This window comes from Delphinus delphis, chromosome 8, assembly GCF_949987515.2.
Source record: "Delphinus delphis chromosome 8, mDelDel1.2, whole genome shotgun sequence".
Classification (NCBI taxonomy): domain Eukaryota; kingdom Metazoa; phylum Chordata; class Mammalia; order Artiodactyla; family Delphinidae; genus Delphinus; species Delphinus delphis.
The window spans coordinates 64245507-64271455 of NC_082690.1; the positions used below are offsets into that span (position 1 = coordinate 64245507).

Genomic DNA, 25949 nt, shown 5'->3' on the forward strand with positions numbered 1-25949 from the left:
ATCATGCTAAGTGAAGTCAGTCAGAGAAAGACAAATACTGTGTGATATCACTTTTATGTAGAATCTAAAATATGACACAAATCAATATATCTACAAAACAGAAACAGACTCACAGATACAGAGAACAGGCTTGTGGTTGCCAAGGGGGATGGGAGGTGGGGAGGGAAGGATTGGGAGTTTGGGATTAGCAGAGACAAACTATTATACATAGGATGGCTAAACAACAAAGTTCTACTGTATAGTACAGAGAACTGTATTCAATATCCTATAATAAATCATAATGGAAAAGAATATGAAAAAGACTATATAATATACATATAACTGAATCACTCTGCTGTACACCAGAAACTAACACAACATTGTAAATCAACTATACTTCAATAAAAAAATTAATAAAATAAAAAATTGGGGCTTCCCTGGTGGCACAGTGGTTGAGAGTCCGCCTGCCGATGCAGGGGAGACGGGTTCGTGCCCCGGTCCGGGAAGATTCCACATGCCGCGGAGCGGCTGGGCCCATGAGCCATGGCCGCTGAGCCTGCGCATCCGGAGCCTGTGCTCCGCAACGGGAGAGGCCACAATAGTGAGAGGCCCACGTACCATAAATAAATAAATAATTAAAAATTAAAAAATAGACTGTAATCATAGCAGTTTTTCCTGTTTTCCAGGATCACTGCTGCAAAGAGGAAAAGGTACAAGAGTATAAAAGAACACACAGGCATGGGACTTCCCTGGTGGCGCAGTGGTTAAGAACCCGCCTGCCAATGCAGGGGACTTGGGTTCAAACCCTGGTCCAGGAAGACCCACATGCCATGGAGCAAGTAAGCCCATGCGCCACAACTACTGAGCCCACATGCCACAACTATTGAAGCCCGGGAGCCCTAGAGCCTTAGAGCCTGTGCTCTGTAGCAAGAGAAGCCATCGCAATGAGAAGCCTGTGCACCACAACTAGAGAAAGCCCACACGCAGCAACGAACATCAATGCAGCCAAAAATAAATAAATTAAAAAAAAAAAAAAAGAACACACAGGCAAATTCTTCTGTGGCTCAATTTCTCCTCTTTCTACCTCTGACCAACAAGGATGACACAGAGCTAGGGGTACTTCCTGATGTTGAAGGCAGTCACCTGTCTGCCCTGTTGTTGTTTTTCATCTGGAAAAGTCACCCACTCCCACCTAGAATCTCTCCCTTGTCACTATAATTCCATGATTTGTTGTGATGTGAGCTTCATTCAGCAATTGCCCAGGACTGGTGTTATCTAGAAGTGATGACAGTCATTTCCAGATCAGAAACAGTCACAGAGATAAAGCAAAGGACAATCCCTGCCAAGCATTTATGACCCAAGAGATGGAGAAGAGAAGGGAGGAAGGCAATGGGCTTGTTCACCTGATCTCTCAACACTGAGTCAGCCTCCCATTTGTAATTGGAGGAAAAGCCCGATACCTGGTATTTCAGAGGGAATTAAACGTTTGGTCAGTCCCCTTCTACCCCAGGGCTATTGTAAAGATTAAACAAAATAATGTTTTAATGCAGGCAAGAGTACAAGTTGCGTGGCTCTGTCATGTAGGAAGTCAACCCTTCCATCTGTTTTCCAAAGTCCATGGATCTGCTTTTATTTGGAAATAAGCAAAGAATATAGAACTCAGGGCCTTGAATTGATTGCTGTCCAACTCTTAGAAAATCCCAACTTTAAAAAGTGATATTTAAAGACCATCTAATGGGGCATGATGAATATCCTGAGTATTTTAAGCTCCATTTTTCTATCAGATCACTGGAAAGCTACATAGATACACCATTAGCTCAGCTCCTTATAGGGTGGTTTTCACTGAGTTGCAATTTCATGTAACACATTTGTATTTTACCAGCAATCACTATATGAGAACTACTGGAAATTGAAATCACATAAGCATTTGTTGTAAAAATGGTAAAGAAATATCCTGTGGTTGTAAAAACAAGAAAAAAATGAAAACATAACTCTCGATTTAAAAAATAGTAAGGATTACTATCTATTGTATCATTCAATATCTCCAACAAAGATAGCCATATAAAAAACTCCACTAATATATAAGACTTTGTCCACCTTGAGAAAATGGTATGTTTCCTCTTTCTTAATGGTAAGGTGTCAGAAGGTCAGTTTCGCAGACTGCCAAAGGACTCAAAGTCAAAGGCCATTCATAGCAACAATCTTAATTAACAAGACTAGGACACTTGTATGCTCTTCTTTGATGTTGATGATCTGTTTCCATGTTATAGAAATCTCCCTTTATCAATCACCCACTGTGTGCCAAGCACTGTCCCCATGTGTTAACTGTGTTAATTAATTTAACACTCCAAAACAATCCTAGGAGGTAAATGTTATCAATTCTATTTTATCAATTCTAAGAAAACTAAAGCCCAAGGTCATATAGCTGGTAAAAGGAAAAGCCAGAATTCAGACGAGGTCTGACTAAAGTTCCTGTTCCTTCCACTATCCCATGGAAAGTACAGTCAGGTGCTGTTTTTATTATGCCTTCTGTAGCCAGCCACCTCAATTCCTCTTGTGAAAGAATATAAAACCAATGAAAGAGAGTATGTGAAAATATTTTATATACTGTAAGTTATTATTCAAATGTAAATAACTATCATCATCCTCCAGGAGAAGATGCAGAAAGCTGGGCTGACGTCTCTGCTTACACGCACACACGCGTGCACACCAGCAGTCGGCAGGAAATGAGCTCCAAGTACAGCCCAACAGGAAAACATTTCTCTCAACATTAAAACTCATTAAACCATAAATGCGTGTGGTCCAGACACTCCCTTAAACATAGGTGTTTGGCAAGATAGTGAGAAATCATCCCAGTTGTAGCCTCCCCTGGGCACAGACTCCACTTGCTTCAGAATCAAGAAGATGCTGGTATTAAGTCAGCTAGGCCCTCTTTTCTCCCAATTCCCCTTAATCTCCTCTCCTTCCATGATGACCTTCCTAAAAGCACTATTTCAAGAGGTACTATCTTTAGGAGGAGGAATCATTGTTTCGAGTTTTCATTTCTGACTCACCCACAAGTCCACAACTTTAGCTCAAAGTTCTTCAAAACTCTGAAACTCACGATAGGCTTCTTTCCTATAAGTTTGATGGCCACACCCCAGGGGAGATATATATATGCCTTCCCTGGTATTTCAGAGACAAGGATCAGAATAGCCAAAGTCAGAAAAGGGGACACTCCACCTCTAGTCCTCAGGCATGAATGGCTTTTTAGAAGTTTAAGAGGCTAGTGGTCACCAGCAGCAAGAAAATGCCAGGAGTTCTCTGGACCAGTGCTTCATCCAGGGACAGGCACCCACTCTACCTGCCCCCACCCAAAGTCTATAAACAAAATGTAAAGAATGCAACACAAATCTTCACAGAGACTGGCTAACAAAATAACACTCAATCAAATGGCACCAGGGGCTACTTCACAAAGGGATCCCTTAGGGATAAAACAGCGAGCAGGGACTCACTAGGCCATCTCCCTAATACCAGCGCTACTTAGGTGATCAAGTATGTCTTCTCTGGAGGCGTCCTGCTTCAACCCCCGCCCACATATCACAACTCTGTCCCTGTTCTTTTTTTTTTTGGTGGTTCAGGGGCCTCTCACTGTTATGGCCTCTCCCGTTGCGGAGCACAGGCTCCGGACGCGCAGGCTCAGCGGCCATGGCTCACGGGCCCAGCCGCTCCGCGGCATGTGGGATCTTCCCGGACCGGGGCACAAACCCGTGTCCCCTGCATCGGCAGGCGGACTCTCAACCACTGCGCCACCAGGGAAGCCCTGTCCCTGTTCATTTTTAATCCCCTACCCCATTAGTTTTCCCCCACCTCAACCAGTGGACAGCAATCTCTACTAGAGTACACAGGCTTAAAACCTTCTTAAAATGATACTTTGCAATATCATATAATATCGCTTATATGTGGAATCTAGGAAAATGGTACAGATGAACTTATTTGCAAAGCAGAAATAGAGACACAGATGTAGAGAACAAACTTATGGTTACCGAGGGGGGAAAGTGGGGGGTGGGATGAATTGGGAGATTGGGATTGACATATATACAGTACTATGTATAAAATAGGTAACTAATGAGAACCTGCTGTATAGCACAGGGAACTCTACTCAGTGATCTGTGGTGACCTAAATGGGAAGGCAGTCTAAGAAAGAGTGGATGTATGTATACATATAACTGATTCACTTTGCTGTACAGTAGAAACTAACATCACATTGTAAAGCAACTATACTCCAATAAAAATTAATAAAATTTACCACAATTGGAAAAAAAAAATGTTGTGCTTTTTTTCCCACCTTGCCTTCTGCCACCACTGACTGTGCTTCCAATCTATTTCATAGTGCTGCTGCTCTGCCATAAAGCAACTACTCCCCATCTTCCAACTCTTCACAGATGTACGCACCATCTCCTACCCTAACACACACCAGCTCTCCCTGACAGCCCTTTCTTCACCCTGGCAACTTCAATACCTATGTGAATGGACCCACTCAAAACCCCTGTCTCACAACTGACTCCCTGACTTCAAGTTTACTTTTGTCACCCATGCCTATGGACAAATCTTGGACCTTGTCATTGCCTGAGACAACACATCTCAATCTTGTCCTCCAAAATCCTACACCCTGACCACAATTTCCCTTCCTGCCTATCTCTTGGTCTTTTTACTATCCAACAGCTGCTCTTTGACCTTCGTCAAGTCACTCATCCCTTGAGCCCTCCTTCTTTTTCCTAGCTTATATCAGCCCACCTTTCTGTCCTTCCAGGCAAGAATCCATGATCCATCACACCCTCAAATCCCTGGCCCCGGTCTCCTTTCACTGTACAGTTGTCCCTTGGGACGAGAGGGACCCACCACAGATACCAAAATCCACGGATGCTCAAGTCTCTTACATGGCGTAGTACTTGCATATAACCTATGCATACCCTCTCATGTACTTTAAATCATCTCTAGATTACTTATACCTAATACTATGTAAGTGATATGTAAATAGTTGTAAATACAATGTGAATGTTATGTAAACAGTTGTCTGTTTACATAGCAAATGTGTGTGGCAAATTCAAGTTTTGCTTTTTGAAACTTTCTGGAAGTTTTTTCCCTAATATTTTCCATCTGTGGTTGGTTGAATCCGTGGAGGCAGAACCCATGGATACAAAGGACCAAATGAAAGCCTAACTCTGGATCAATTCAATCATCAGTAATCTCTGTTCTTTCTTGAGGGCCACTAAAAATTGCTCGTTAGGAATCAGTATGTTGGGACTTCCCTGGTGGCGCAGTGGTTAAGAATCCGCCTGCCAATGCAGGGGACACGGCTTCGAGCCCTGGTCTGGGAAGGCCCCACATGCTGCGGGGCAGCTAAGCCCGTGCGCCACAACTACTGAGCCTGCACTCTAGAGCCCACGAGCCACAACTACTGAGCCCGTGTGCCACAACTACTGAAGCCCACTCACTTAGAGCCCGTGCTCCTCAACAAGAGAAGGCACCACAATGAAAAGCCCATGCACCGCAACAAAGAGTAGCCCTCATTCGCCGCAGCTAGAGAGAGCCCGCATGCAGCAACAAAGACCCAACACAGCCAAAAATAAATAATAAAAAAATAAATTAAAAAAAAATCAATATGTCTCAACATGTTTGAAAGGTCTTTTACAGGTACATTCTGAAGTGTTTATGGATGAAATGGTATGATGCCTGGAATTCACTTGCAAAAATCCACAGGAGAAAAAGGAGGGGTAGTGGACAAGGACAGAGAAAAAAGAAGCTAGTCCAAGTGTTGATGACAGCTGAAGCTGGATGATGGATATATGGGGATTCATCTTCTATTTTCTCTACTTTTGTGTATGTTTGACATTTTCCATAATAAAAAGTTCAAAAAATAAATAACCACTTAAGTTGAAGATTGATGGGGAGTAGTGCCAAAGGTCACCCACAGATTATCTGTTAGTTATAAAATAAAAGCTATAATTTCACAATGAAGAAATTTGGCTTCCCCTACCTTAAGTAGTGACCAAATTTAGCATCAATAATAGTGAGGAAACCAGACATTACATGCCTCTGATCTGCTGCACCATTTATAGTTTTTTCCCCAAAAATGCTTAACCTAAATCAATCAAGCCTCTATATCTAATCTGCAGTTTACAGAAAATACAGGGGAAAGAGGAAGAACCTAAATAACACCCCAAAGAAACAATCAGACAAATCCATAAAGTGGCAAGAAGATGTTAAAAAACTTAAGAAAAAGGAATGACTAAAACTGAACTCATCATTTCCCATTCCACCTCTAATAAAACACATTCCCTCCTGTGCTTTTTCCACAATGTTACCCACGTTTCTCCAAGTCATCCCTGACTTTTCATTCTCCTTCCTACTCTCGTCCAATCTGTCACCAAGCTGCAAATGCTACCTTCTTAATGTCATATATGCACCTCCTCCATTCCCCTGCCACTCTGACCCAGACTTTATTACTGATTGCTGGACTTACCGCAATAATCTCCTAAAAACCATCTCCTTATTCCCAGTTTTACTTTCTTCAAATCTACTCTCTGCAATTCAGCCAAAGTGATCTTGCCAGCAGATTTAACCATAGTGCTCCAGTGCTCAAATTCTTTTAGCGGCTCCACCGCCCACAGTAGTGCTTCTCAAAATGTGGTAAGGAATTGAATGGCAGGAACTCAACATCATATTACACAAAATTAAATGGCATGAAATCACAAGGTGATGGAGCCATTCACTTTGTAAGTCTTTCAAACCTTCTCACTAGATTAAGAAGAAAGTCTCCACTTGCTGAGGGAGAGGGAGGGGAAAGGGGAGGGGGAAGGGAGAGGGAGAAGGGGAGGGAGGGAGAGGAGACATTCATAGGCAGCAGTATCTGGCAAAATTTTTTCAACATTTTTTGCTTTCCTTGTATTTACTTTAAAACTTATCTTCTGTGTATAGCAAGTTATATTGATTTTCCACTTTAAGAAAGTGAGACAATGTTTCCTTTTAAAATAAATTTAAGTTTGAAAGTTAGCTGACTTAAATATGTAAATAATAGTTCAGAGAGGCCATGATGATATTATGAAGATGGTAGGCAATGAAAATTTAGTCTGCGGAAAACTGCCCTACAGTTTTAAAATTTAAATTAATCTGTGTGATTGTGGTGATTTCAAAACAAGCTTACAGATTGTTTGATATTTCTCTCCTTGAACTGGAAGGGCCTCTGTAAGTACCTCAAGGAACAGAATGTGGCCTATGTGAAGGTGCTTACCTTCCCAGGCTAGGTTAGATGGGGCCAGCAACCTCTGCCAGTCTCTAGAGGCGCCGGCTTCCCAGTCCTGAGCCACCATGCTGGAGGGGCCACAGGGAGCAATGATGGGAAGGGGGGTAGTAGGAGCCAGAGAGCTGAGGGGCCCCAGCTGCTTGAGTTTCCCCTGCTCAGGCACCACACATGGGAGTGACTGATTCTTCTGATGAGTCCAGCCCAGCCACCTTCTGAAAAAAAGTACGTGAGAAGAGCCCAAGCAAGACCCCCAAAACCATGAGAGATGATAATAAAATTATTGCTTAAACATGCACAATGTTTTGGGGTGACTTGGTACGCAGAACAATGGTAGATCCTGCCTTACAAGAGCTATTCCGACACCCATCTCTACAGTCTCATCTTAATGCTGCTCTCTCTGTCCTACTATGCACAGAAAAAATGACCAATTAGTAGTTATGTGCACATAACTTTGCACACACTGCTTCACTCTTCTCTGTCTCTGCATATGCTAATCCCTCTACCTGGAATGCCCCTCCTTGCCTTGTCCATTTCAAAAACAACGATTCATAGTGGCCAAAAGGTACAAACTAAAAAAAAAAAAAAAATCCATTCATACTTCAAAATCTGAACCAGCACTATTCCCTCTGTGCAACTTTGCCCTTATCTTTCTCACTGTCTTCCCACCAGTGATTGAATTAATCCTTTCCTCCCCGTGCCACTGGGATAGTGGCATAATTCTCACAGTAGTGTACTGACCTTGTATATGTCTTGTCCAGTAAACAGTTATTTAGTTCCTTAGGGGTAGGGATTGTACGTCTGTATACAGCTGGTCCTCCAGGGTCTAATGAGTGTTTTGCTGATCTGAAGTAGTCTCTCCTTCTGCTTCCGTATTTGTCTACTTCCACTAAAAACACTTCCATCTAAGCTTCTGGCTGACAAGAGCAGAGATGACCCCAGGTCAATGCTGTTCTCTCCTTGGTCTCTCACACACTGACTTCCGGTTCCAGGATTTTACTTACTCTGACCTTGAATAAGGCTTTCTTTTCTGGGTTCACAACCCTTAGAAGCAGCAAGCCTAGGCTGCTAAAAGCTGACTTTTAAAACACAATTGGGGGGACCTATTAGTTGAGTACCTGGGACATAAGTGGGTCCTCAATAAACATTATTCCTCTTCCTTCTCTCACTTCAAAAATCTTCCTTAATCTGTCTTCTAGCAGCCAAGTTTCTTCATACTTTTTCCAGCAGCTCCCCTCCCACAGTCACACCCTCCCTGGGTCTTAAAATCCCTTCAGACTTGGCCCCTGAATCTCCTCAGCACCAAACTGCACTTATTTAACAGGCAATTGCCACCCTGCTCCCACCTCAGCTAGGCTGAGCTCATCACACCAGGTATAATTTAAGAGAGAGGCTTTTATGTCACCATCTAGGTCTAGTGTGTCAAATTCAATCGCATATAGGATTCACTGTCAAATTTTCAGAAGGAGAGTGATGCAATTATTCCAAAACATTATGAAAAGGAATCTGGCTGTGTTGCGTAAGAATAATAGAAAACAAACAAACAAAAAAACAGGATTGGGAATCAGAAGACCTGGGTACAATTTCTTGATCTGAATCTCTCATTAAAGGCTTTTTTTTTTTTTTTTTTGTAAACTGAATCAGAAATGTTCCTCTATAAAAGTTGCAGAAAATGTTTTCAATGGTTATGGTACATAATAAATAAGAAATATAAGAATTTGAATATAGGTAGCCTCAGTCACTAAAAACACTAAAGTGAACAGAAATTTACAAATAGGAAAAAAGGTTATTTTTGGTTTTTTATCAATAAAAGTTAATTCCTACTTCACCCTACGACAAACTTAATTACAGTCTAAATGTAAAAACTGGAACCATAAAAACACTAGAAAAAATTAATGAATGATTTTTATAATTCTAATGAGTGAAGAAAATTTTTCAAAGCATGACACAAAATTCAACTCAAAAGCCATGAAGGGGGGAAAAAAAGCCATGAAGGAAAATATCATACATTGACCTACATAAAAATTTAAAACATGTGAAAGGCAAATAATTAGCACAAAGTCAAAAATTAAAATAAAACAAACTGAGGGGAAAAATACCAGCAATACATATGGCAAAGAGTTCTAATGTAATACGTATGTAAAAGCTCTTACAAATCTACAAGAAAAAATAATGACCAAATACAAAACTGAACAAAGTATTTGAACAGAAAATTCACATAAGAATAAGCACAATTGCCAGCGAGCATAAAAGGTATTCAATTTCACTAATAATTAAAGAAATCCTAAATAAAGCAACAATAAGAAAGCCTTTTTCACCTATCAGATTGGCAAAGATTGAAACACTCTGTAACGCTCATGTTGGCAAAGGTGTGGTGGAAACAGGCATCATAATATACTTTTTTTTTTTTTTAATTTATTTTTGGGTGTTTGTTGCATGCGGGCTTGCAGTGGCTTCTCTTGTTGTGGAGCACAAGCTCTAGGCCCGCAGGTTTCAGTAGTTGTAGCACATGGGCTCAGCAGTTGTGGCTTGCGGGCTCTAGAGCACAGGCTCAGTAGTTGTGGCGCACAGGCTTAGTTGCCCCACGACATGTGGGATCTTCCCAGGCCAGGGCTCGAACCCGTGTCCCCTGCATTGGCAGGCGGATTCTTAACCACTGCGCCACCAGGGAAGCCCTTCCATAATATACTTTTGATGAGAACTAAATTGATGCTACTTCTTTGGAAAGAAGTTTGACAATATTTACTAACATTTTAAAGGAGCATAAGCTTTAATCAGCAGATCTTCCCTTCTAGGAATTTTGCCTAAGGTAATACAAGTACTCAAACGCTTGGGCAAAGACAGCTATATACCGCTGTTTATTGCAGCACTGTTTATAATAGGAAAAACTGGAAATAACTCAAATGTCCATCAATAGAGGTTTGGTTAAATAAATTATGATACATCCACCTGAAGAAACAGAGTGCTGCTGTTAAAACTAATGTACTGACATGGAAAAACAGCCTAGGTAAATTATCAAGAGAAGAAATTTCAACCATTTTTTTTACTGTGTTAAAATATATATAGAAGTTGACATTTTAAGCATTTTTAAGTTTAAAATTCAGTGGCATTAATTACATTCACAATGTTGTGTGACCATCACCACTATTTCCAAACCTCTTTCACTCTCCCAAACAGAAACACTGTAACCACTAAGCAAGAGCTCCCAATTCTCCCCTCTCCCCAGGCTCCTGATAACCTCTACTCTACTTTCTGTCTCTATCAATTTGCCTATTATAGACATTTCATGTAAGCAGAATCATACAATATTTGTCCTATCATATCTGATTTATTTCACTTAGCACAATGTTTTAAAGGTTCATCCCTGTTGTAGCATGTATCAGAATTTCATCCCTTTTACGGCTAATATTCCACTGTACGTATACACCACATTTTCGTTCATTCATTCATGGATGAACACTTGGGTTGTTTCCACCTGTGGAACAGTGAATAATGGGACAGTGAAAAATGCTGCTATGAACACTGTGAATAATGGGACAGTGAATAATGCTGCTATGAACACTGGCATAAAGTACCTGAGTTCCTGTTTTCACTTCTGTTGGGTTTACACCTGGGAGTGGAATTGCTGGGTCATATGGCAAGTTTTAGCTTTTTGAGAAACCAAAAGAATTCAGTCCCTCAACAACTGCACCACTTACATTCCCACCAGCAATGTATAAGGGTTCTAAATTCCTCCACACTGTCGCCAATGCTTTTTTTTCCTTTTCTTTTCTTTTATTAGAGTATAATCATTTTTTGTAAAAATAAAGTCAATGTATATACAAATGTATTGTAAGAAAAAATCCATTGTTACACAGCTGTTAACAATGATTATATTTCTGGGGCATGGGTTTACAGGATAGGTTCCTATTCAGACTTATTTATTTTTCTATTTTGTAAAAGTTTTTAGGGCAAATGTATTGCTTTTGTTACAAAAAAAAAGGAAAACACTCTTAAACAAAAATTAGCCTGAGACAGTTTCATGCGTGCTTGCTAGTCTGAAACTGTAACACCTCACAGTTCTTGTGTTGTGTATACAGCAATGCCCTGAATCGGCAGCAGTGAAAAGATCTGAGTCCAGTCTTAGCTCTGCCACCGTGGGCACTCAGTTTTCTCACCGCTATGCTCTAATGCACCTAGGACCGGATCAGAGTTCCCAATCAGTATGCCAAGGATGGGTTACAGCTGTGCAGACTCCATCAACCCCTGGGGTAGCACCAGAGCTCAGGGTTACCAGCAGCCTCCTCCTTTTATCCCAGTGCACCTTACAAAAATCATCATTTTCTGTGGGTGCAGGGATATGAAAAAGGTTGGGCAGAGGTAAATCAGGTAACCTTTAATATCCCTTCCCACACTGAAGCAGAATTCTGGACTAACGACGGTAACTAAGAAAAGAAGAGCCCTGGGACAAATCTAAGCGTCACTGACCACGAAGGAGAGATGAAGATCCTCCCTCAAGGGGAGAAGCAAGCACAGGGAATCAAGAAATGAGAACTCCACGGAAGAGAAGGCAGCTTGTGTCTAATAAGTCTAATGTCTCACCTGAAGTCACAGGTCCTTGAGGAGATAGCCAGGGGCAGTGCCTGGAGCCATGCTGCTCTGGGAGAAGCATCCCGAAGTTACCTGCTTGGGCAGCAGACAAGCAAAAAACCTGACCTCTGTGGGAAGAGGCACTGAGGCCTGGCTAAGTGAAAGCCAAGTGAAACCCCCTGTCCAGGTGTTCTCAGCCTATCAGCTGGCAACTGTGGACTTTGCCCTTGAAATTCAACTCCCGGGCTAGAGAGATAATCTCCCAGGCATGTCCTGTGTAAACCTGGCTAATCAACAGAACACACTCAACGCTGAGCCTGCCTGCAGTCCCCGAAACAGTCCTGCCAACCAGGGAGTTGTGCTGAAGGGCAGGGGAGAGCTTATCCTGCCATTAAGGTCACCTATCCGAAAAGAATCACGTGCCCAGGACAGGCATTTTCCAAAAATCAGTCAACAGCTGTTTAGAGACAAGCACACAGCTGAAAACCTCATGCAGAGGTGACAGGAATATTGTGAGAAGAGTCCTAGGGACAGAGGGCACGAACCTTGACCAGGCTTTGTTGATGTTATGGGGTTAGTGACCCAAGAGATTCTAAAGTGTAGACATGAAATTCTAAGTGAATGAAGAAGGCACACCAGTTAACATCTGGCACTCTCACCCTCACTTGAATCTCAGCTGCTGAGCCTGTTAAGCGGTGGTTCCTAACCTCCAGCAGCAGCAGCAGCAACTTAGAAACCTGTTGAAAATGCAAATTCTCAGGCCCCACTTCAGACCTACTGAACTAGAAACAAGATTTCCAGGTGAGCTGGGGGCAGCTCACGTCTGAACACCACTGCTCTAAGGCCCTAGAGAGCTCTGTCATCTGGAGCACAGACCCTCCCTCCCCACCATCCAGCCTTCCCTTACAGTCTGCTTTAAATGAATTTTGGGGAACTGGAATATTACCTCTCTAGTTACACCCAATAAGACAGACAAGTTTCTTCCCACTCCAATTCTATCTTCCACATGGTCTCATAGGTTTCTTTTCTACCAACTAAACCCAGTTGTGTTCCTTTCCTGCTTTCAGAAGAACAACGATTCCCCAATTCCTGGAGGGTTCAAACACTTCAAGTTCTGACCTCCACCAATCTTTTCGGCCTCCCGCTAGCTCATCTGTGTGTCGCTGCTCATGGTAGGTGCGGGCTCAGTGAAGAAGTGCTGGAGATAAAAGCATTCTCTCAAGGAGTCTTTCCTAACCACAGAGCTTTTCCTTCAGAAGCAAAGTAGTTACTAAAACAGACAGGGATAGGGGAAACAGGAAAGCAGAATCCCATTACTTAAAAAAGAAATTCCTCTGTGTGTCAGGAATCCATGTTAAATCTGAAATTCAATCTCACCCTGCTCTGCCCTTCACAAACTATTCCATCTAGCCGGTGAACCAGGCTGAACACAGATCTCATGAACACCAAGGACTGAAAGTTTATAAACACCCTATACATTTTCATTTCAGAATCCTCACTCTTGATTTATAGAATCCAAAACAGGATCAGTCCCTTGAAATAGAAGTGTCTACCAACAGAAACTAGTCAATGTTCAATTCCCAGCAAGTGAAAGTTATGGCCTAACAAATTTCTTTCCTCAAACATTGCCAGCAAACTGGAAGACTCTAAAAGAGACCTGTGGGGCTTCCCTGGCGGCGCAGTGGTTGAGGGTCCGATGCGGCCGATGCAGGGGACGCGGGTTCGTGCCCCGGTCCAGGAGGATCCCGCGTGCCACGGAGCGGCTGGGCCCGTGAGCCGTGGCCGCTGGGCCTGTGCGTCTGGGGCCTGTGCTCCGCGACGGGAGAGGCCACGGCAGTGAGAGGCCCGCGTACCGCAAAAAAAAAAAAAAGAGACCTGTGAACTAGAAAATCAGAGTTTACTTACAAATGCTAGTTTACTGACAAATTACTTAAATTTTCCAAAACCAAATTCCATCTTCTTACTACAAAATAGGGGGGATCATAATAGGACATCTAATAAGCTACTTGTGGAGTACTGATCAGAAAGATCACTCTTCCTACCCAGGTAAAGAGAGGTGATTCAGGCTGTTTCCAAGTCTTGTCACACACCCCACCCTCTCCAGGTTTTGATATGCACTGGTAGTCTCAATATTTAACCTGGTACTCCTTTCAGAAAAAGATGGAAAAAAAAAACAAAAAAAAAAACCTCACTCAACCCCACAAACATCCAAAATCTATCCTAGCTTCCAATGGACAGAAAGGAGAACATGACAGTAAACAACACTTAACAATTCAGGAAAAAAATGCTCATTAACTATTTTGTATAACTAAGAGGAGGTGGCATCAGAGTGGGGATATAGAAAGAGCACATGCTTTGGAATCATACAGACTTAGATTTGGATTTTAACCAAGTTAGCCAGTCTGAGTTCCTCAGCTGTAGACAGCAGAATATCAACAAATTCGTTCATGGATTGTTGTGAGAATTTGCTAAAATGATGCAAGTGAAAACGCCTAGTAAAACACAATGTCTAGAATAGAGTAAGCATTCATTCTACTAATGATATACCACAAATCTAAAATCTACAGAAATTTTTAAAACACATATTGATCCCAAGAATTATACAGAATTGAATTATATTTATTCAACTTCCTTTAGCTAATCATTTATGTGTCTATCCCCACTCCAGCTCCCTTCTATTTCCCCATATTTTGACACTTTATCCCTAGTTGTGCCATACCTAGAATACAGACCCCTCATACTGGTTTTCCAAACTCCTTACCATGGCCAAAAGGCTCTACCTGAACTAGCCTCTACCATCTTATACCCCCCTACATCCACCTGCCCCCTATATTCTAACAATGATGACTTTCTGTTCTCTCAACATGCCAAGCTCTTTCCTACCTCAGGGGCTTTGCCTTGCTGTTCCCTCTTCCAGGAATGTACTTTCCCCAAATCTTCACATTCACAGCTTCTTCTCATCCTTGAACTTGCAGCTCAAATGTCATCTTCTCAGAGAGGTCTCCTCTAACTTCTCTTTTGAAAATAGCTATCAAGTTTCTGTTTCTCGGGCTTCCCTGGTGCCACAGTGGTTAAGAATCCACCTACCAACACAGGGGACACAGGTTCAAACCCTGGTCTAGGAAGATCCCACATGCCGCAGAGCAACTAAGCCCGTGCACCACAACTATTGAGCCTGCGCTCTAGAGCCTACGAGTCACAACTACTGAACCCGCATGCCACAGCTACTGGAGCACGTGCTCCGCAACAAGAGAAGCCACTGCAAGGAGAAGCCAGCACACCACAACGAACAGCAGCCCCCACTCGCTGCAACTAGAGAAAGCCTGGGTGCAGCAACAAACACCCAACGCAGCCAAAAATACACACACAAAATAAATAAATAAATAAATAAATAAATAATTTTTTTTTTAAGTTCCTGTTTCTGTCTCTTTTATATCACCATTATTTCCTTCATGGCTCATATCACTATCTTTATCTCATTTATTGATTTGTGTGATTTTTTACTTACTGCCCCGCCATGACACAAGGACTTTGCTGTGTTAGTTACCGCTACACCCCCAGCATAGAGAACTGTGCCTAGAACAGGATGGCTACTCAATAAAGATGTACTGAATGAATGAATAAATAAAAAGTTTCTAAACAAGAGAGGCAGAGTTGGACACCCTCCCTGCCCCCTCAGTGGGATCTCAAGGAAAGAATGTAAATTAAGAGAAAGGGCTAGGGAGAAATAAACCCTTAGGGAACACAAATGGATAAATCATCCCAACTCCCCCACTGACAATAACTGCTATCGGGGCCAGGACGATGTCATAAGTGTTGCAATCTCCACAGCTTTCTTTTTCTCCCCACTAACTTTTCTTATTGTGGTAAAATACACGTAACTCCATGGTTTTCTCCTTTAGTTTCTACAGCTTCCCAGGGCTCAAATTCTTCCAGCAAAGCTATGGAGACATGTGACCTTGGGTATTTTTCAGATGAAAAGGAGTCTGGATAGCATTGCTTTTGAAACCCACCTGGGTTTACCAAACAGATGTGGGTTTTGAGATTTAAAAAAAAAAAAAAAAAAAAAAAAAGAAGCTTTTCTACTTCCATTTAATGAGATTTAAATACAACAAAATTTTCCAGTTGTTCCTCATTGTTTTCTTTTTAATTTGACCCCTGCCACTTCCCTTTGGGCACTTACTCAGCGTTAAGAAAACCCACCGCCCTTCTTACCACCAGTATCCTCACAGCTGGCTCTCCCAGCACAGTTGAGCGGTAACCCAATCCTGAGCAGCAGTGATGACTCACAGCCCAGAGAGACCGGGTCCCACAGAGGACAGTGCTGCCCACTCCATTTCAAAAACAGCAATTTATCTGGCATTTCCACTTATGTTGGAACCCTAAGGGGTGAGTAAATCTGGGGGTTAGAGGGGGGCAAAGAAAATAAACTTCAGTGCTCTCTTTCTAGATTCCAAAGCCTCAGTTCTCTGAGTTAGTGAAGTCACAGACCGCAGACTGACAGTCAGTCACAGACTGACATTGCCAAGTTCAACTCAGCTACCCCAGGTACTTTCCTTTTGCATTCAAATACCACACTTCTTTATAGGTGTCAGGGTCAGTCAGGTTCTTTAGTTTCCTTTCCCTATTTGCATCCATTTGCCAAGTGACAAAGTATAGGTACACATGGGTCTGACCTTCTTATTCTTAGATCCCTACAAATGAGTACAAGGCCCCACGTGTGGTTTCTACACACTGTGGTCTTCACTTCTTTTTTTTTTTTTTTTTTTGGCTGTATTGGGTCTTCATTGTGGTGCGCGGGCTTCTCATTGCGGTGGCTTCTCTCGTTGTGGAGCACGGGCTCTAGGCACGAGGACCTCAGTAGTTGTGGCGCACGGGCTCAGTTGCTCCGCGGCATGTAGGATCTTCCCGGCCCAGGGCTTGAACTCGTGTCCCCTGCATTGGCAGGCGGATTCCTAACCACTGCGCCACTAGGGAAGCCCTTCACTTCTTTTAATCACTCCTTCAGAACACACAATAGGTCAAAAATTGCTAATAAACTAAATGAGGTAGGGGAGTCTGACATAACTCTGTGCCAAGAAAACTTACCTCCAGTAAGGAGTGTGAGGCATAGTGTTGGTAGCTGAAAGTACCATCAAGGCTGAGCGTCTCCTGACTGTACAGGGAGCTACTGTAGAGACTGAGCTCCTGCCTCTGGGAGCCTACAGAAGCAAAACTGCGGAAGAAATAAAATGTTTGACCCTAATCCACAGAGTTTGGTCTTCTAAAGCAAAAGGAACCTTAAATTATAAACAGCCTCATTCAAAGGGAAAATCTGTGAAGCACCTACTCCCAGGAACTCCCCATTCTGCCCTAGGCCAGCCTGGGTTCAGCAGGCCCATAAATTGGCACTGTTGATATGACCTTCCCAGACTCTAGCTCAACAAGAGATAACAACAAAGCTGAGAGCTTTGGTAGCACTCAAAGGAGATTTGAGGGACTTAAAACATGCTGCTAAATACGGCAGCAAAAGTTCCTGTTTCTTGCAGTTGAACAAGGAAATCTCTTTATAATTACACTTGTAGATAAGATGCACGAAGCTACTTGGTACTACTCCTTCTTGTGAGGAACAGGTTAGAACCTCCCCGTCCCAATCCACCGCTCCTCCGAGACTCGTCTCAGTGTTCACTGTCGGGGGCAAGTCTCACCTGGGGCTGTGGAGACAACGTGTCTCCTGGAAGATAAAGTGCCAGGAGCTTCTTATACAGCTCACTGTCTTAGCCACAACCATTTGCCTGGGGATAGTCACCACTCTTCGGATAGTCACCACTCTTCGTTCCCTAGCTCTCTCTGCCCCTGAATTTACACTCTCCCTCAGCCCACTTCCCTTCTTCTTCTTTTGCCCAGGGCTCTGCCACAGAACATGCATTACTCATCAGAGAGGGTCCTTTCAACCTAGATGCTCCTTTGTTCCGCCAGATTCCCCCTCTGGTTTACATAATTCTTTACAAAAGCAAGGTACAAGAGCTATGACCTCTGAACTGACAGGGGACACTTACTACTGCCCTGCCGATACTAGATATCTGTCCAAGACATGGAGGAAGGGGATAGCGCCTCACATTTCTCAGCAGAACACACTGGACAGACAGACTAGCCACTCAGAAATAAAGCGTGCTTGGCTTACAAGGGAATAATAAATATAACTATAGTGGCTCACATTGCATAAAGTGCTAGATACGAGGTGCTATTCTCAGCACTTGACATTTAGGCCTCACCACGACCCTATGAAATAGTACTATTACCACCTCCATTCTATAGAAGAGGGACTGGGGCATGGGAGGCTAAGTACCTTCCCCAAGGCAACAGAGCTGGACGTGGCAGAGCCAGAATGTGAACCCCGACAGCCCGACCAGGCTCTAAACATCACTCTTTCATTGGATGGCTCTTCCCTTAACACACAGGTTTGTCTCTGAGCACAACTGGCTCACTCCAGACTCTAAAGGAGAGAGGGTCTGTCAAAAAACACTGCCAGTTTTCTCCACTGAGAGAAGGAAACAATGTTGGCCGCATTTATTCACAGAGCTGGTCTAAGTCTTTACAGCAGAACAAATGAGTACTCCAAACATGTGTTGACCAAAATTTTTCCAGAGGCACTAAGTGAAACCACCACCTCCTTTCTTAATGACCTGGGAGACCTTCTAACTTACTAAGGGCTAGAGCCTCTCTGCAAGTTGTTGCAACCGAGCCCTATGCAGCTGAGAACAAGTTCCCAGTCTCCAAGTTATACGAACCAAGGCAAAATGCTTCTTAGACTCCAGCTGATGGGGTTAAAAAAAAAAGTTACCCAAATATGTTTTTAAGCATAAATTAAGTATGTTGGTCAGTCTGAGGAAATAAAATGTATCAAATATTTTACTTAGCTTCATTGGACTTTAGGGAAATCTAGTTGGAAAGATAAGATAATGCATATCAAGAGTCAAGTCAGAATGTCAATGAAAACACTCAATCCAAACCTCCCACTTCCTGGAAGAGGAAACTGAAGCCTAGAGAAGCCAAGTTACTTCCCCAAGGTCATCCAGCAAGTCGTAGCTAGAGCCAGGACTAAAGCTCAGATCTGCTTACTACCTGGCCAGGGCTCTTTCTACTCCTGTGTGCGGGCAGAGAAGTTCTTAGGAGGGAGAGATCTCTAACAGCAGAAGCAGCTACCATTTTTTTTTTTTTTTGCGGTACACGGGTCTCTCACTGTTGTGGTCTCTCCCGTTGCGGAGCACAGGCCCCGGACACGCAGGCTCAGCGGCCATGGCTCACGGGCCCAGCCGCTCCACGGCATGTGGGATCTTCCTGGACCGGGGCACGAACCCGTGTCCCCTGCATCGGCAGGCGGACTCCCAACCACTGCGCCACCAGGGAAGCCCCAGCAGCTAGCATTTTTTGAGAGCATATGTGTGCCAGAAACTAAGATAAGTGCTTTATGTAAATTATCTCATTTAACCCCTGCAACAGATCTTTAAGATGGGTAATATTACTCCCAATTTACAGATAAAGACACTAAGGTTTACAAAGGTTAACTCCAGAGGTCCACAGATAGTAAGACGAAGTGCCAGACTATGAACCTCCAGAGCTGGCTGCAAAGCCTATGTTCTAAGCTGGGTCTTGAAGGATACAGGATAGAATTCATGGAAGCAGAGCTGAGGAGTGCTAGGGTAGCCAGTGTCCAGAGCACTGAGAGCAGCTTGGGAAGGGCCTCCAATGCTGCGTTAAGGGGGACCTCAAGGTCCTACCTGGGCCAGCCTGTAGGAAAGGGGCAAGCAAGAAGCAGTTCTAGACTCCCATGACTATGAAGGGTAAGCATCCTACAAGAGGGTACAGCTGAGCCTATGAAGCTGGGTTGAGAAGGACCACGTCAGAAACTCTCCTGGGGTCTTGACAGAGAGATGAATAAAGTACAAAGTATACACTCCTTCTAAAAGAAGAATATGATTTGACTTTCCTAGCCTAGTAACCCCAACCTGATTAAGAGATTCCAGCCTTACTCTCTTCAAAGAGCTGCTCCAAGTTGATAATAATAATGGAAAGCACTGAACATTTACTGTGTGCCAGGCACTGGGCTGAGAGCTTTACATGTATCATTTCATTCAATCCTCACCACAACTGTAACAAGCTAAGAGTTATTATTATATCCATTTTACAGATGCCTTACAGAAAACTGGGACTCAGAGAGATTAGATAAATTACCCAAGGTCACACAGCTAGTAAAGAGTAATGTCAGATTCTAAACCTGTGTTTATATGACCCCTGAGTTCCAGCCCTTAATCACTTCACTACACTGCATGTAAGATACTCTCATTATGTGCAAATAATTCCATCAGAGCTGCTCTAAGGCAGCACCATACACTCACTGAATATCTAATAGTCACTGAGAGTTGAACAAACACATTACAGGTTGACTCACTTAAAAGCAATCTATAAAACTCAGTTGTCAGAACTCCATAAGGGAGCCTGTGTTCCAAGACATGAATGAACATACCAAAATCAGTTCCTCAAACAAATCTAAAGAGTTCTAGAAACTAGCTGACTTTATAGTTTTCTTTCCAATTTTCCCATTTCCCTTTTCCCGTTCCCCACCCCCTGCACACACGCACCAGGGTCAGACACTGTCAGAGAAGCCTCAAACACCCTCCTCCTATTTCCAGTCCTTTAGTGGGCTCTCTCCCATTACTCAAACAGTGCTTCAAATCAGAGTCTAAGAGTTGGACCCTCTTCCTTTTTCCCAGGCTAACGCATGAGATAGCCATTAACCCTACCACCAAAACCTAAAACTTCAGTAGGTCTGTGTTTCTTCTCAGTCACACGGACAGAGGCTCACACTGGGGAGGAAATAACTATACTACAACAAGTAATACAATATATATATGGGATAAATCCCACACTTGATACTTTTTTAGATCCTCCCCAGCTCTTGGCCCAGACCCTCTGTATTCACTGACTAAATGGGTAAACAGACCAAGAGAACATATGGGCACCAGAGATGTCTCTGGGCCCAAAGAGCAAATGAACAGGGGTGTTGACCGCAGTGCCAGCCGCTCCCACCCACTCCTGCCCTCCCAGTGCTTGTTAGGATCTACACAACACTGTTTCTTTGAGCCCCTGGGGGCGGGCCGGCATTCTGCTGTATCACGAAGGCCTCCTAGGTCAGCCCAGGTACACCCTCTATCACCCTTCCTGTCCCTGACAACTACCCTCTCCTCAATCCCCCTCCCAGGGCCTCTCTCCTGTTCCTTCTAGTAATCTTCCTACTGCTTCAGATCTTATCTCCCATAACCCTATGTTTATCTCCTTTTTCCCAGGTTCAAATAGTCCTTCATCCACTGTGACGCTTCCTATTGGCCAATCTCCAGCTCACATACAAATCCCTTCAGTGACAAGTCACACAGAAAAAGAGTCTGGATCTTTGAGAAACAGGTGGTTTCATGACAAACTCTTAGGAACAGGTCAGCTTTGGTTAAGAAGGCTTCATATCCTGATTGCATATAATTCACCCTTTATAGAGACAGTGCAATCTAAGATTCAGGCAGTTTTCAGAGAAGAGTATTGTGATCATTTCAACAGCCCCTCAACAGCAGTATACCTGAGCCAAAAAAAAATGAGAAGGGATCTTTGGAGAAATCCTTCAATAAGGTAGTCTAGACTCATTCAGCATCTTCCTCTCCCCTCAAAACACACATACACACATACACACGTGCAGGCCAGTTTTCTAGGGCCCATGGCTAGAAACAGAGACCCTGGATTTTTTCTATCAGACAATATATCACGTGGCATGTTCCCCTCAGATGGATACACCCGCATTTCACCCCACCCACCTATTGGGACAGGTGCACAGAGCAGCTTCTCCCCAGCATAAAAGAGATGCACAGTCTCCCTCCCCACCCCCAGAAGAAGTCACTCACTAGTGCAAGTTTTCCCACAGAAAGAGAACTCTCTGCAGACCATGCCAGGTGGTCTTTTTTTTTTCTTTCATGCCCTCCTGGCCCCTTTTCCACTTTCGCATGGTTCCTGCGAGGCCCCCTCCCTACAGCCTGCTCTCCCAAGCTAAGGTGGAGGGACAGAAGGAAGACAAGCCAAAGCCGTGCAGGGCTGCTGCCCGGCCTCCCCCAGGCTCCACACACGTTCCCTTTGCTTGGCTGCCTCAGCAAACTCTCTTGGGCCCAACATGAGAAATCAGGAGTCTCCAGGGCAGTGACAGGTAACAGCTAAGAGAAGCAACAGGATGACATGCTCTCAGCCTCTCAGTCCTGCCAGCCTGCAGGAAGGTGCTTTGGACAGCCCAGGACTCAGACCCTCTACCTGTCTCAGGTTCCTACCTCCCGGAAGTAGTCATTAGAATCAGGTGAGGTGGGGACGGGACGCAGCCTCTCTTAGTCCCGGGCCAGCAGTGTGGCTGTGATATCTGGAGTTGTGGTGCCCGTCCAAATGGTACACCCAAGCCCTGCATTCCAGGGACAGGGGCAGAGCCAGCAGAACTGAGGACGGCCTTGGCCTGTCCTCCAAAGTATTTCAGAATTGCAACTTCCCTGGGTAACTGATTATTCTAATTTTACAGAGAGAAGGAGCCCAGGGGGAGAGAGTGCAGGAAGAGGCGTAAAGGAAGGGGGAGAGAGGGAGTAAGAACAGGAATGTTACTTTTTCATCCTTAAGGAACAGGGAGGGATCCGATTTGTGACTCAGCTCTGGGAAACTGGACTGACAAGGAGTGGGGAACAGCTGCAGCCCCAAGCTAAGCTGTGGACAGCTTCCCCTCAGGCTGGAGAGGCTGCTGTGACAAGATTCACCTGGAAAAAAGGCTCCGTTATTTTAAAAAAAAAAAAAAAAAAAAAATCTGTCTGTTCAGGGGCTTCTTCCAAGGCACTACTCCAGGGCCTGGCTGGCAGGTGTGCCCTTGCCCTACAACAAAAGCTGCGGCTGCAGGTGGGGTGCCGGCCCTTTCCCGTGTTCCCACCTAGTATGCCAGGAGCCTCCCTGAGTCTCTGAGGACAGAGCTGGGACGCCCTTGCCCAGAGGCTCCACTCCCCTGCTATTCTGTTCCTTGCACAGTCCTACGGCATATCGAGTATCTCTGCCCTTGGAATTCCCAATTCCTTGTTTCTTTCTTATTTCCCTCTAAGCTGTAGCCACAGGTTCCTAAAAGAGCTGCCTAGCCCCCAAGGACCTTTCAGAGCAATAACACTTCCTGCCAGTTAGAACCCTGCCTTTCAAACCCAAAACGGAGGAGAAAGGCCTCCCTGCTCACTCGCAACAGTTTCCCCAGCAGAACCTAACAGGATGAGGGAACCAGCCCTGGCAACCAGTAGCCTCTCTTCCAGCTTCTAAAATCTATGACTCCGTAAGCGCCAGGCAGCTGTGGGAAAAGCAAAGGGTCTCTTGGAATCCCTCTCCTCCATACTAAAACATGTGAGTCAGGTGACCCAAGGAAAGCTTCATCTCTGAAGGATCATTTATGGCTCAAAGTCTACAGTGAACATCACTAAACTTCCCAACCCAAAGAAAGCACTATTTGTTTCTTTTCACATCTTGAAGAAGTTTTAAAAGGATTTTCTCATTTTTATTTATAAATGCAAAAGAGAAGAAGGGACTTTATAAATGGGAAAACCAGAACAAAGTGACTTTCCAGAAGAAAGAGGGACCATCCATCAAGTGTCAATTCATAACATCTTACATCATATAGGACTTGACTTGTTTAAAACTACGTTCATGGAAATTATTTCATTTGCTCCCCGCAACAGTCCTATGAAGGAGCTATTATCATTATCCCCATTTCACAGCCAATAAATCTGAAGGTCGTAGAGGTTGAGGGTCTTGCCCATGGCTACCTTTATGGTAAGTAGCAGAACCTGGCCACGGTTCACGTCTCCTAAACCCAAATCCATTATTCATTCTGCTACACCAAAAGAAAGATCATCTGCTAGCCCTCTTCACACGTGCGGGGACCATAAAATTGGAGGAGCTGCCCAAACACATCCACACGAGTAGAGGAGAACTGAGATCCTGGATTTGCGTTGTCCACCGAAGGGGCCACTGACTCAGAGAGGCCTCCTCTTCACATCCCCCAAACTGAGTCCCAGCCAACAGCGCCATGCCACATCCCCCCAGTTAACCGAGGTGTCAACCAAGCAGAGGAGCCCTGGAGTGCAGTGAAAGGAGGCATCACTTTAGAAGCGGCCCGTCTGAGGTCCAGGGCCATGGAGTTCACCCTTATGGAGCCTCAGGCCACAACAATGATGTACACATGTCCACATTCAGGGAGCCCGCTTGGGGACATGGCCAGTGCTTTCATTGGCAAGCTGACCCGAAGTTAATCAGAAGGCCCCCCTCATTGTTTGCCAGAGTACAAAAGACATTCTGTTCAGAAAGTTCAAGAAGAAAAACCAAAGAGCCAGGATGGCAGCTGTTCCCTCATCCCACAGAGAAACCAAAGGCACCCACCAAGTTTCCTGAGGCCCAGCAGTAAGTTTAAGATATAACATGGCTGAAGCGGAAGCACATCCCAATGGGTCTCCACTGCAGGGAGTGTCCACTGCGTTAACCCTCCTGATAAGATCACTGACAACCTTAGCTACCTCATCACCTATGAAAGTGCCTTTCTGGAACAGTCTCCTCTCCTAGGCCACAATGAGTTCACCACACACTAGTCCTCTAGGTCAGAACAAGTTTTACCGAAACATAGGACAGTGTAGAAGGGGCGTGCGGCATGGACACTGCATGCCCTGAGAGTTGGTTAAAATATTAACCAAGGAATCCATTCAGCACAACCACAGCACTTCATGTCTCCTCAGGTAACCTAGCTCTTAGCAGCAGCTCACTCTGAGATATCTGGATAAGAAAAACCTCTTTGCAGGTCCCCCAGCCCCCAGACACCACCTGCCTCCACCCCATGTATTTTCTAAGGAAAGCCTGTGATGGACTTTATTAATGAAGGAGGACAGCTTGCTTCTTACCAAGCTACCTGGGGGCCAGAGAGAGAGACCAACCCCGGTTCAGATATCCCTAGGACAGTCCCTCTGTCCTAATAACTACTCCGGAGAGACTTGGAGCTCACCACAGGCTCCCAGCTGAGTTAATTAGCTTTTTTTTTTTTTTTCATTAGGTCAGACATAGCAGCACCAAGAGACAAAACAGACAGTGTTCACTAGAACAAACCAAGCCACTCAAAAGACACTGGAGTTTCCACGTAAGAACTACAAACACAATGCTGGAGTGATGATAACTCATTTTTCTACATAAAAGACCCTTCCTGTAAAATATCCTGAGACTTTGTGCTAAATAAAAGTAAGATGATGATTCCTATAGTGAAGTCTAAACACCTCAGGTTCAGTAAGAGTGAGATCAGCTAGATCTGCAAAGTCAAGAAAATTGGCTGTTTCCCTCCTCCTTAAGCTAATAGAATCCAACTGTTGGAGCATGACATCATTCCTGAGCCCCAAACCCCGAGCACAGAGTACAGACACTTGCCTGCCTCCCAGAAAACAGCCCAAGACTGGCCAGGAAAGGAGGAAAAACAATCCAAGCCTGGAGCTGACCTTACCTGAAAGTCCCGGTGCTTTCCTGCCCACTCCATTCTCAGCAGTTTGGCTCACACCACAGTCTGTTAGGGAGCCCAGGGCCCCCAAATCCACTCGCTCCGGCTCGGATACCTGCTGCGAGCTTCCCACGGCTCCTTCCTCTGACCTTTCGTGGCGCTCCTTCCAGCCAAATGAGCGGAGCACTGCTGGCCGGCCAGGCCAGTCGTCATGGAGACCCTGTTCTCGCCAGCGCTCGCTCCCGATCTCTCCCTCCCTCCCTCCCTTTCTCTCTCTCCCTCCCTTTCTCTCCCCCGACCCCTCCCTCGCTGTCTCCCTCTCTCTCCCTCAGTTCTGGGAGGCTTTCACGAAACAGCACTGTCTTTTGATCAGCTCGGTCTCTGCACGCATTCCACTCCTCCTACCTCCCTCCCAGTCAGACAAGGGCTCTGGGCTGCTCCTGAGAACTCGCTTCAACAGCTCAGAGGGGAGAAGGGAGAAGACAGTGAGTGGACTTGTTCTGCTCCCCACCAGTGTCTCATTTTTTTTATAACTTGGAAGAGTCCTGGTCAGGGGGGGAGGGAGCT

The 25949-nt window shown here is 44.5% G+C and overlaps 1 protein-coding gene across 3 annotated transcripts in view; it reads right to left on the reverse strand.

The window, feature by feature from the left end:
- DENND2B (DENN domain containing 2B) overlaps positions 1–25547 on the reverse strand; it is a 110242-nt gene extending 84695 nt beyond the window's left edge. Inside the window, exon 1 of one of the 3 annotated variants that reach the window (XM_060018448.1) lies at positions 25389–25547. The gene's annotated coding sequence lies outside the window, so the exon portion shown is untranslated. Of the gene's footprint in view, positions 1–11842; positions 12023–25388 lie in introns of those variants that run through there. The other 2 variants (XM_060018449.1, XM_060018450.1) reach the window with 2 other exon arrangements.
- Positions 25548–25949: the final 402 nt, after the last annotated feature.